Below are 8,871 nucleotides of genomic sequence, written 5' to 3'. Positions count from 1 at the left end.
ACTATACTGCTAGGCTAACAGCTCTATTCCTTTGAGGACTTTGAGGGTTCTTCTTCTTTTGTTAACTGTTAGAAATAGATATAGGTGTACAACTGCCAGAGAATTTCTGTTGTAATATATTATTATGGCTCCAAATGTGATTTTAATTAGATGTCTGTATTATTAATGTAAGGGAGATAAAAGATAAATGCAGAGGGACTTTTAAAATATACTAATTCAAAATTAGCTAAATGAATTAAAGAGGTACTTGCACAATGTGTTTTTGTATGAAGTAGGAAAGGTCCTATCCACATTAATGAAATTTGACTAAAAGGGCCTGCTCTATTTCAGCAAAGGCTTCAGAAATGTTATAAGGGTGAGAACCCTTATGAATTAACTGTATAGCCTCTCAAAATGTGCCAGACATAATCGCTTGACTGTAGGACGAATCAAGTAGACAAGCCTATCTGGATTTGTGTGTAGTAGAATATAGACCAAGCAAACAAAGAAGTTCATAATATGTAGTTCTGACTTTAGTTTTAGTACGCTGCAAAAAAAAAAAAAATCACGAGTATATTCAGCTCCAAAACTGTGAAAGAAACTTGCCAATGGGATGAAATCATCTTGTCCAAATAATCTTGGTTCTCGTGAAACACCTCAGTTTATGAATTCCACAGATACAGTAGTGAGAGTGAATTAAATAAAAGTACGGCATGTGTCCATGCTAGAGTATGTATCAAGTCAAAGACAATGTGTTCTGACTTGGTTCTGGAAAGCATAAGACTGCTTTATGCTTTTTTGTAAAACACAGCATTAAAGGTAAAGATAAAGGTAAATAAAGCAGAAATAATGATCGATTGTAAAGGCAGTCAAACTGACATGTCTCCACTTAGTACAATAGCAACCATAACTCTGCCATGATCAATAGTTGTTCATGACTTGCTTTAAAAGGTCCTATCCTCCACCCACTTCTTATCCATTCATCCCTGCCTTATTTCCAGTCATCTCTTCCTGTCTGTCTCATCTATAATGCTACCCGCCTTCATCACATGCTTCCTTACATTTCTTACTACATTCTTCTTCACTGAGTTTTCCTGTATTCCTTAGATCTCTTAGAAGCCTATTGCTTCTCAAATTTCTCACTTTTTCATCTACTCATTTCTAAGCTCATCTCCCTTCCCCATCATTCTATTATGTTTACTTCATTTGTTTATCTATCACTGCCCCTACCTCCTGCTTCTCTTTGACACATTTCCTCCCTTTCCCTCCCTCTCCCCCTTATCTATGATCCATTTCATCTGTCTCTCACTTCTCATCCTTGCTCGATCAGTCCCTCACCTTCTTTCAGTTATTTGATTCATTCATAAATTTGTCCCTCTGATCTCTCTCTTTCTAAACATATTTGTTATTCCTTCTTACCGTCACTCCTTTATTCCCATTCTTTATTGTATCTGTGCAGTTTGTGCTTCCTGTCTTTCTCATTACATCCTTTCTTCACCTTCATGTCTCCCTCTGTTCCTTCATGAACCTCCCTGCATCTTTTTTCAACTGCCCTTAATATCTTTCTTCCTTCACCTCTCCTTACCTTCCTCTGTTCCACCATATCTCCCTTGCTCTCCTGCAATCCACAGTTTACAGGTTTCCCAGGGCACATTGTTGCATCCCAACGGAAGCTTGCACAGCATTCTGCCATAAATAATTGAAGAGGTCCCACATGGCCAGGCACGCTCAGTCTAAATGGATTATTCTGAGAGAGATCAATGCTGGTCTGTGAGGGTTTTATTAGGGCCTGCAGATGAAATGTACAAGGCCACCACCAATTCTCTCCTCTCTCTGTCTTAATTCTGCCTTGCACTTGGGTGACATTTTCCATACCTCCTTCTCCTCCCCTGCACCTTCAACCATCCACCAACTCCCAGTGAAAACCCCACCAGACCACAGGGAGACCATGGCTGACGCCCAACAGTACAGCTCTGAATTAAACATAAATGACCATTCCAGACAGTGTATGAATCATTCATTCTTTATGCTGGCTTTGACTATGATGCAAGCAAGCAGTAAACAGACGAGACCCTGCTGTTTTGTAGAGGCATCAGCCTGCATTCACCAGCATGGCAGGAAACATCCGGTGAGACCCACTGGAAAAAGAGGAAGGTGAAATGCTACGGTGACCTTCAAGAATTGCAACCCTTGGGAGCCAGTGGTGGCTGCAGTGGTGTATAACCCTCTGCAAGCAGCTCTCCCCAAAGACAGTTACATTTGTCTCATCCAGTGAGAGGTTTCCAAATTGTCTGCTTTCCAGAAAACATCCTGCCAAGCTGGCAGCCATGGACAACCTTTTAGTTATTTCAAGGTGCTGGGTCCCAAAGATAAGTAAAGGTAAAAATATAAACGGTTTACCTCATACTTGAACTGTAGGTTTTTGTATTCTGTAAAATCTCCTTCATGCATTACCTGCATCTTCATCCTCTATCCCCAATCTACATGCTTGACAATACAAGAATGAAAACTTAAAAGCTCAATTTTACATTCAAATGGGTACATAAACAGCTACAGCACAACTAGACCACGTAATCGACAAACCATTCAATGAAATTACTGGAAATGTCACTTCTCTTGAACATCCCTGTTTGGCATCAAAGTGTAATGATAGAGAGCAACAGTTTTTACAATGGGTACAGCCAAAGCCATCATTCATTCATATCCTTTAATTCCTGCAATAACTGGATGTAAAATAACTGATCAAAGCCTCTACACACTAAAAATATATTCCATCACTATTTATTTAAGTCCTATTATAACAGAGGTTTTCAAACAGTGAGGTGTTGGGGTAGTGGTGAGTGTGTGGGTATCACATGAAGATAATGCATGAGCTAAAAGGCAAAGACTGTACGACTTCCAGGAACTACGTATAATATGAGAAACTTGGGCTGCATCTCAAGAGGGGAGAGGAGGCTGCCTAGATGAACCATGAGCAAGGATACAAGAGAGTATCCTTCAAAGAAGTCTCATCTTTTAAGGACCAACATGCCCTGTTATCAGAAATCACTCGGTGACTGGATTGATCAGAGGAAATGACATCTCATGTCTCTTAAAACATGTTTCCTTGATTCCTCTCTCCTCACATCTTTTCCTGGCATCTTATATGGGCTGGACTAATACACAAGAAAAACATGCAAATATAGAAACATGGATGAATATGAGAGACTTCATCCCTAAGTAATAGCAGCCTAAAGCAAAGAATAATCAAAATTAACTTTTTTCAAGTTGCACTATAAATATTTTTGACATAATAATAGATGAAGGTGTGTGTGTGTGTGTTGGGGGGGGTGACAATAACAATAACTAACAATTCTGCATTGGTGTCACATCAGATTATTTTTCCCATTGCCAAACTACTGCTTTAATAGTGTTTTCTCATTAATGTCCCCCCTTTGCTGTGTATTTTATACCTGAACACATCGTTTGTGCATATCATCACATTTTCCAAACACACATTACCACTGCAATTATTCACAAGTAAAGAGCCTCTGAACACATAACATGCTGCTTTAAAATGAGGATGTGTTCGCGCTTCACCAGTGAAATGAAATGTTCGAAAATACAGATGCAAAAATTTTCTTCCAGTCATGTCCACATTGTTTTGATTGGGATCATGACAGGAGTAAATTAACAGGCTTATATATTTTACTGGTAGACAGGGCTTTGACTGCCATCTCTCACAAGTGAATCCTGGGAATGGAAGAGACATCCTCCATGACTCTAGCACTGGCAGTCTTCTCCCTTCCTGACATCATGGCTTGTACTAGAAAAATGTGTGCACATCAAAGCCATTAAAATGTCAAGCTTCATGATGGGATCAAACCAGGTCAGAATGTTCAAGGATAATTTGTGAATTTTTTTGCTCTCATTCTAGAAGTCAAGAGAGAGCTTACTTCTGAGCCATTTGAAATGACAAGCCAGTGTTCAAAAATGCAAGGACAAAAGAATATTCCAGCTCTCATTTGCATATGGATTTGAGGACCATATGTTTCCTGACAAGATTTACTGTACAATATGGGTCCATTGGACAGAAGGTTGAGTACAAACAATGCATTATGCTACCTCTTCTTTCCATTTCTCTAATGATTAACTTATTGTAAATTACCTTTGCAGTGCCTGCTACTGGTGTTTTGGTTTTAGCTGTCAATCTTTCTCTGGCTTTATTTACCTTGACCATTTACATGTATTGAAAACAAATTACATTTGTGTGTTTGCATATGGTTCAAAAGGTGGGGGTGAGGATGGGATGAGATGGGATATTCTGAAATTGACATTCTCCTATTTAGAATTTCAAATTCTGTTACAGGCAGGAGGAAAACATGAGAGGAAAAAAAATAGTCTTCTGTTTATCTGGAGGTGACAGCTAACAAGCACTCTCCTGGTAATTAGACTGCCGCAGTCCACATGGGCGAAGCACTCCATAAAGTGTGCTTATGATTAAATATTTTTCCTTTCTCTCCCTCTTTATTTTTTGTCTCCTCTTGGTTTGCGTATTTGGGCTTCCTTACACAGCCCTGCCAACCATCTGTATCTATTTCAATTTTGACATGGCCACACGTTTAGGCTTGGTGGCTTGTAATAAGATTGCAGAACATGACTTTTAGTTCATCTTGTAAAAATATATGTTCATGTGGGTGTAACCAGACACGTCTGTCACGGTGAGCATGTTATTTACATTTTCAATGAGCACCAATCACTATTAACAGTGGTGGCCTGTCTCACATCCCAGCTGGTGACAGGTAGGCATGACTGAAGTGCATTGTTGCAGGAGAAGCTAGTGAATGCTTGATCATGCCATCCAATCACTCGTTGCATACATACAGAAAGCCTGGGTGACTAATGTCAAGTTGAGAAATGTACAGTACAGAGTGGAAAGCTAACAAACGACATGTAGGTCGTACAGGTTGGAGGATATGTTGGGTTTAAAGCTGTACCTCAGATTCATGAATATAGTTTAAAAATAAATCTATTATATGGTTGTTCTTAAAGAAATCCTTTAAGTTACTAGGAACCTTAAGGTGGCTCCACCTAGAGCTTAGAGGAACCAGCAGTGTACCATTACTTTGTCCTGTGTGTGGTCAAATGTCCAACATGGGTATTTGATTGCTCCTTGAACAAATGCTGGGTGTGGAGACGCTTCATAAAATGCGCCCAGCCCATTAAGTCTGAGGGAAGCACTCCAGTAATGGCTGTCCTTCCGCAGGCCTGCCTATTAAGACAGCAGAGAGTGGGCGACTCCTTCCTGTCCTAGTGATCATGGGGTGGCACCACGGACGTCTTAATATTACAGTGAGGACTGAAACATACATGTATTTCTGTGCTGATTTGGAGATCAGAGTTATAATTTAAATTGAAATATTAACATTTTACAAATGGTATCCTAAAATCCCAGTGGTGTTGTTGCACATAAAGATGCAGCATCACAAAGAGGAGCAGTAAGTGAATGCAAATCTGTGTTAAGCTGTATACACTAGCTCATGCATTACATAATTTGTTTCATCAATGTGCAGCCCCACATATTTTAATGTCTTCTTTGCAAGAGGCCAAACTTTCTTTTTTCGGAAAATATGCACATGAGATTTGGAAAAGGCAAATTTCAAGAAGCATATGATTGGTTGCCTGAATACATTTCTGGTAGCATAAGCTTGAATATAATGAGGAAAGGAATATGGCCTATTTCCAGAGCGGTTGAACGCAAGCCAGGGGTGTGTGCGCCAGTACGAATCCATTGCAGGATGTTACCTGCCTTGCTCTGATGCTCCTGGGCATTCACAGCTGTGTATGCGCGTCTATGTTGGTCGGAAGGAGGGGGAGAGGGGTCACTCCAAATTTCTCATGTGCGTGGGCATAACAGGGAATTGTAATACACAGCAACATCATAAATTTGATTAGATTACAATGCACTGCAAGCCATTTCCAGGCACCATAAAAGGCTATAACTAAGTTACCACGGGCACAGCGAAAAATGAATAAAACCATTTTCTTTTAACAACCCGGGCGATGGCCAGATATTGTTCTCCCCTGTGCTTTTATGAGCTTTGTAGACGCGAGATGCGCTCATTGCTGATCGAAACAGGAGACGAAACAAGATAGAAAATGCACAACTTCGGGAATATAGTAGACTCCATTGCTCTGTTATACTATTCAGATAACAGACATCTTTTAAGAATATCTTTTATATACACAATGGACTCACATAAGGCTCCTCCACATCTTTTGAAACTTTATCGTGTCATGTCACATTCATTTTAGTCGAATGGAGCCTTATTATGTGGCAGCAAACCTGTGCGTAATGTCAAATAGCAAACGGGTAAACAAATAAAGACAGCCAAAGCCCTGTTTTTTTTTAAACTATAGCCAGTTTGAAAGGTTGAAATGGAGACATTCATAAGCAAGTTTTATGTTCCTCACTGGACATAAAACAACATCAAAGCTATCACAAAGGTCTGAGAATTACAACCGGATCTCCATATACCGGAGCGAATTTAATTCAAGTCGGAGTTTCAAGTATTCAACAAGGGCATCACCAGCACTTACAAAAAGTCAGTGTCATTGTTGTGCTGACTCCACCTCGACGGAGCTGTGGAAAGCTCGACTTGCACACGTCGAAATAAGCCCATCTCTGTTGTACATGCCATTAACAACGCGCAAAGGGGTGTAGACCAACGAGTATTCTCAAAAGTTCAGCACGTATACCTTAGGTTCTAATATCACGTCAAACAGCGCCTCGCCTGCACACATAGCTACTAACAGGAGGGAGAGAACGAGACAGAGAGAGAGAGAGAAAGAGAGAGAGAGATGGGGGGATGTGGGGGTGGCCAACGATATATCGGAAATGGCATTTCCAATCGATGCCTGCAAGAACTAAATGTGATCTATGGGCATGTTCATATTAGTGGATTCTCACGGTTGACTTGGTTAATGAAACACTCCCCTGTGGAGATGCACTTGCTAGATGAAGCGACCCCCCACTACCACCACCACCACCACCACCACCACACACACACACACACACACACACACACACACACCTCCGCCTCCCCCAAAAAAGATGATTCAGAAATATGCGTTACGCTCCAAAGCTATACGGCGCATACAAATGAAAGAAAATATGAATCGTCGCTCCCCTTTCAGCAACGAAACCACTTTTATCTGGGAGATTAAAATTGTGTAATTAACGTCAGTAGGGGAACTGCAAGGGAAGCCGTGCCTATTATGCATGTCGCTGTAAATGAAATCTTCCGTACTCCGTATGCACTGCCACCGGGAGCAACCCCGGCAGCAGGTTTGCGGTGGCAGACCCGGGTCTCCCGCTGACTCCGGGACTACCGAGCATCTCACTCCATCGCAAAGATCCGTGACACCTGAAACCAGCTTCTTTGCAGTATTCTGAAATGATGTTCCTATTAGAGCACTTGTCTGCGTCTCAGTGTTAAAACGGGGGTGGGGGGCTCCGAAACCAAACACGCTTAATTTTTGTTTAGGAGTTTAGACTATTACAAATACAAACGCGTTAAACCAATTACCAACTCTTGTTAAAACAAAGAAAAAATGGATGACAAAAGTAGCCAAGCAGAGACAGGTAAAAAGAGAAAAGGAAGTGTGCCTACCTTTCTGTCAGCCTCGGAGTTCCTCTTTCTTTCCTCTCAGCTTATAAACCCTCACATCTTCATATTTAAAAAAATGCGATAATCCCTGGGTTTGTGTTAAACGTGTGCGTCCCTGCAGCAGGTCCAGTGAGGAGGGGTTCACGGGTTCCTTTGCCGGGTTAAACAATGTTTTTAAAATCCACCCCAAGAGCGCAGGTTGCTCAGGACGCGTCTAGGTACAGCAGGAAGATTCACTCCCTCAGCAGCAGCCACCGTGCGCACTTGGAGAAACCAGAGCTTTGTGCGCGCAGGAAGGTTGGGAGAATGATGTCATGCGTCCGGCCCTCCCTCTCTGGCCACCCCACAACTCACGGCTCTCTCCATTTTTTTTCTCCCTTTCCTCATCGTCTCCCTCTTCCTTTATGGCACCTTATTTTAACGTTTGCACTGAGAAAAAAAAAGACAATAAATCTACATTTAACACAAGACATAATTAAACTGATATATATATATATATATTTTTTTTTTATTTTAACTACATGAATGCAAAAACATTAGCCTACATGTTCTCCGAAATTAACTAAACCCTGTAATGTATTATAATTATTTGCGATTTTGTGTGTGAAAACATTTTAATTTTTGTTTAAATTAGGTTTAAAAGGTGGAAGACAAGGCTGCCAGCTTGCCTTTAAGAATTTTTTTTTTACAGTGCTCCTTTTGACGTGATGAAGTCATGTCGCTTCCCCACGCCTCACTGAAGCTACCCTCCAGTAGCATCGTCAGCCTGCCTTTACCCGGGATAAGAGGGGAGGTAAGGTAGCATGAAACAGACCAATGAAGATTGCGCAAGGCAGCCTCTCTCTCCCAGTGCAGCCGCCGCATCTTAAAGCATCTTCTCACAATTTTAAGTGAGGTTCTTTGCGCATGTCATTTATATTGCACTGCAGTCAAAACGCATTCTTAACTCATTTGGTCTTGTTTTGAGTCGCAGCAATTTGGGTAATGCAGTTTCTGTTAATGGGACTGTGGATGACTTTAATGTATTCCAGTACGCAATTCATTTAAAGTTTTGTCATGATCAGTTCTTATTGGCATTACTTTCAAAAATACTGGCAAAATCTGTAAAACAACTCTAAAGTATAGTTTTAGGTTTTAGTGAATAACCCTGAATAAGTGTTTTTTATTTTATTTATTTTAGCAGGGGGTGGGCATATTTAAAATACCTTCATACTGTATCTATTTGATTTCCCTACCAGTGAGC

The 8,871-nt window shown here is 40.8% G+C and overlaps 1 protein-coding gene across 18 annotated transcripts in view; it reads right to left on the bottom strand.

The window, feature by feature from the left end:
• Window positions 1-7,889, bottom strand: part of ptprsa (protein tyrosine phosphatase receptor type Sa) — a 218,987-nt gene extending 211,098 nt beyond the window's left edge. For 17 of the 18 annotated variants that reach the window (XM_020596614.1, XM_020596622.1, XM_020596620.1 and 14 more), the window contains exon 1: window positions 7,632-7,889. The gene's annotated coding sequence lies outside the window, so the exon portion shown is untranslated. Of the gene's footprint in view, window positions 1-6,558; window positions 6,678-7,631 lie in introns of those variants that run through there. The other variant, XM_020596615.1, reaches the window with a different exon arrangement.
• Between the last annotated feature and the right edge of the window lie 982 nt (window positions 7,890-8,871).

This window comes from Monopterus albus, unplaced genomic scaffold (genome assembly GCF_001952655.1).
Source record: "Monopterus albus unplaced genomic scaffold, M_albus_1.0 scaffold31.1, whole genome shotgun sequence".
NCBI lineage: Eukaryota > Metazoa > Chordata > Actinopteri > Synbranchiformes > Synbranchidae > Monopterus > Monopterus albus.
This window is presented reverse-complemented; position numbering and strand designations above follow the sequence as displayed.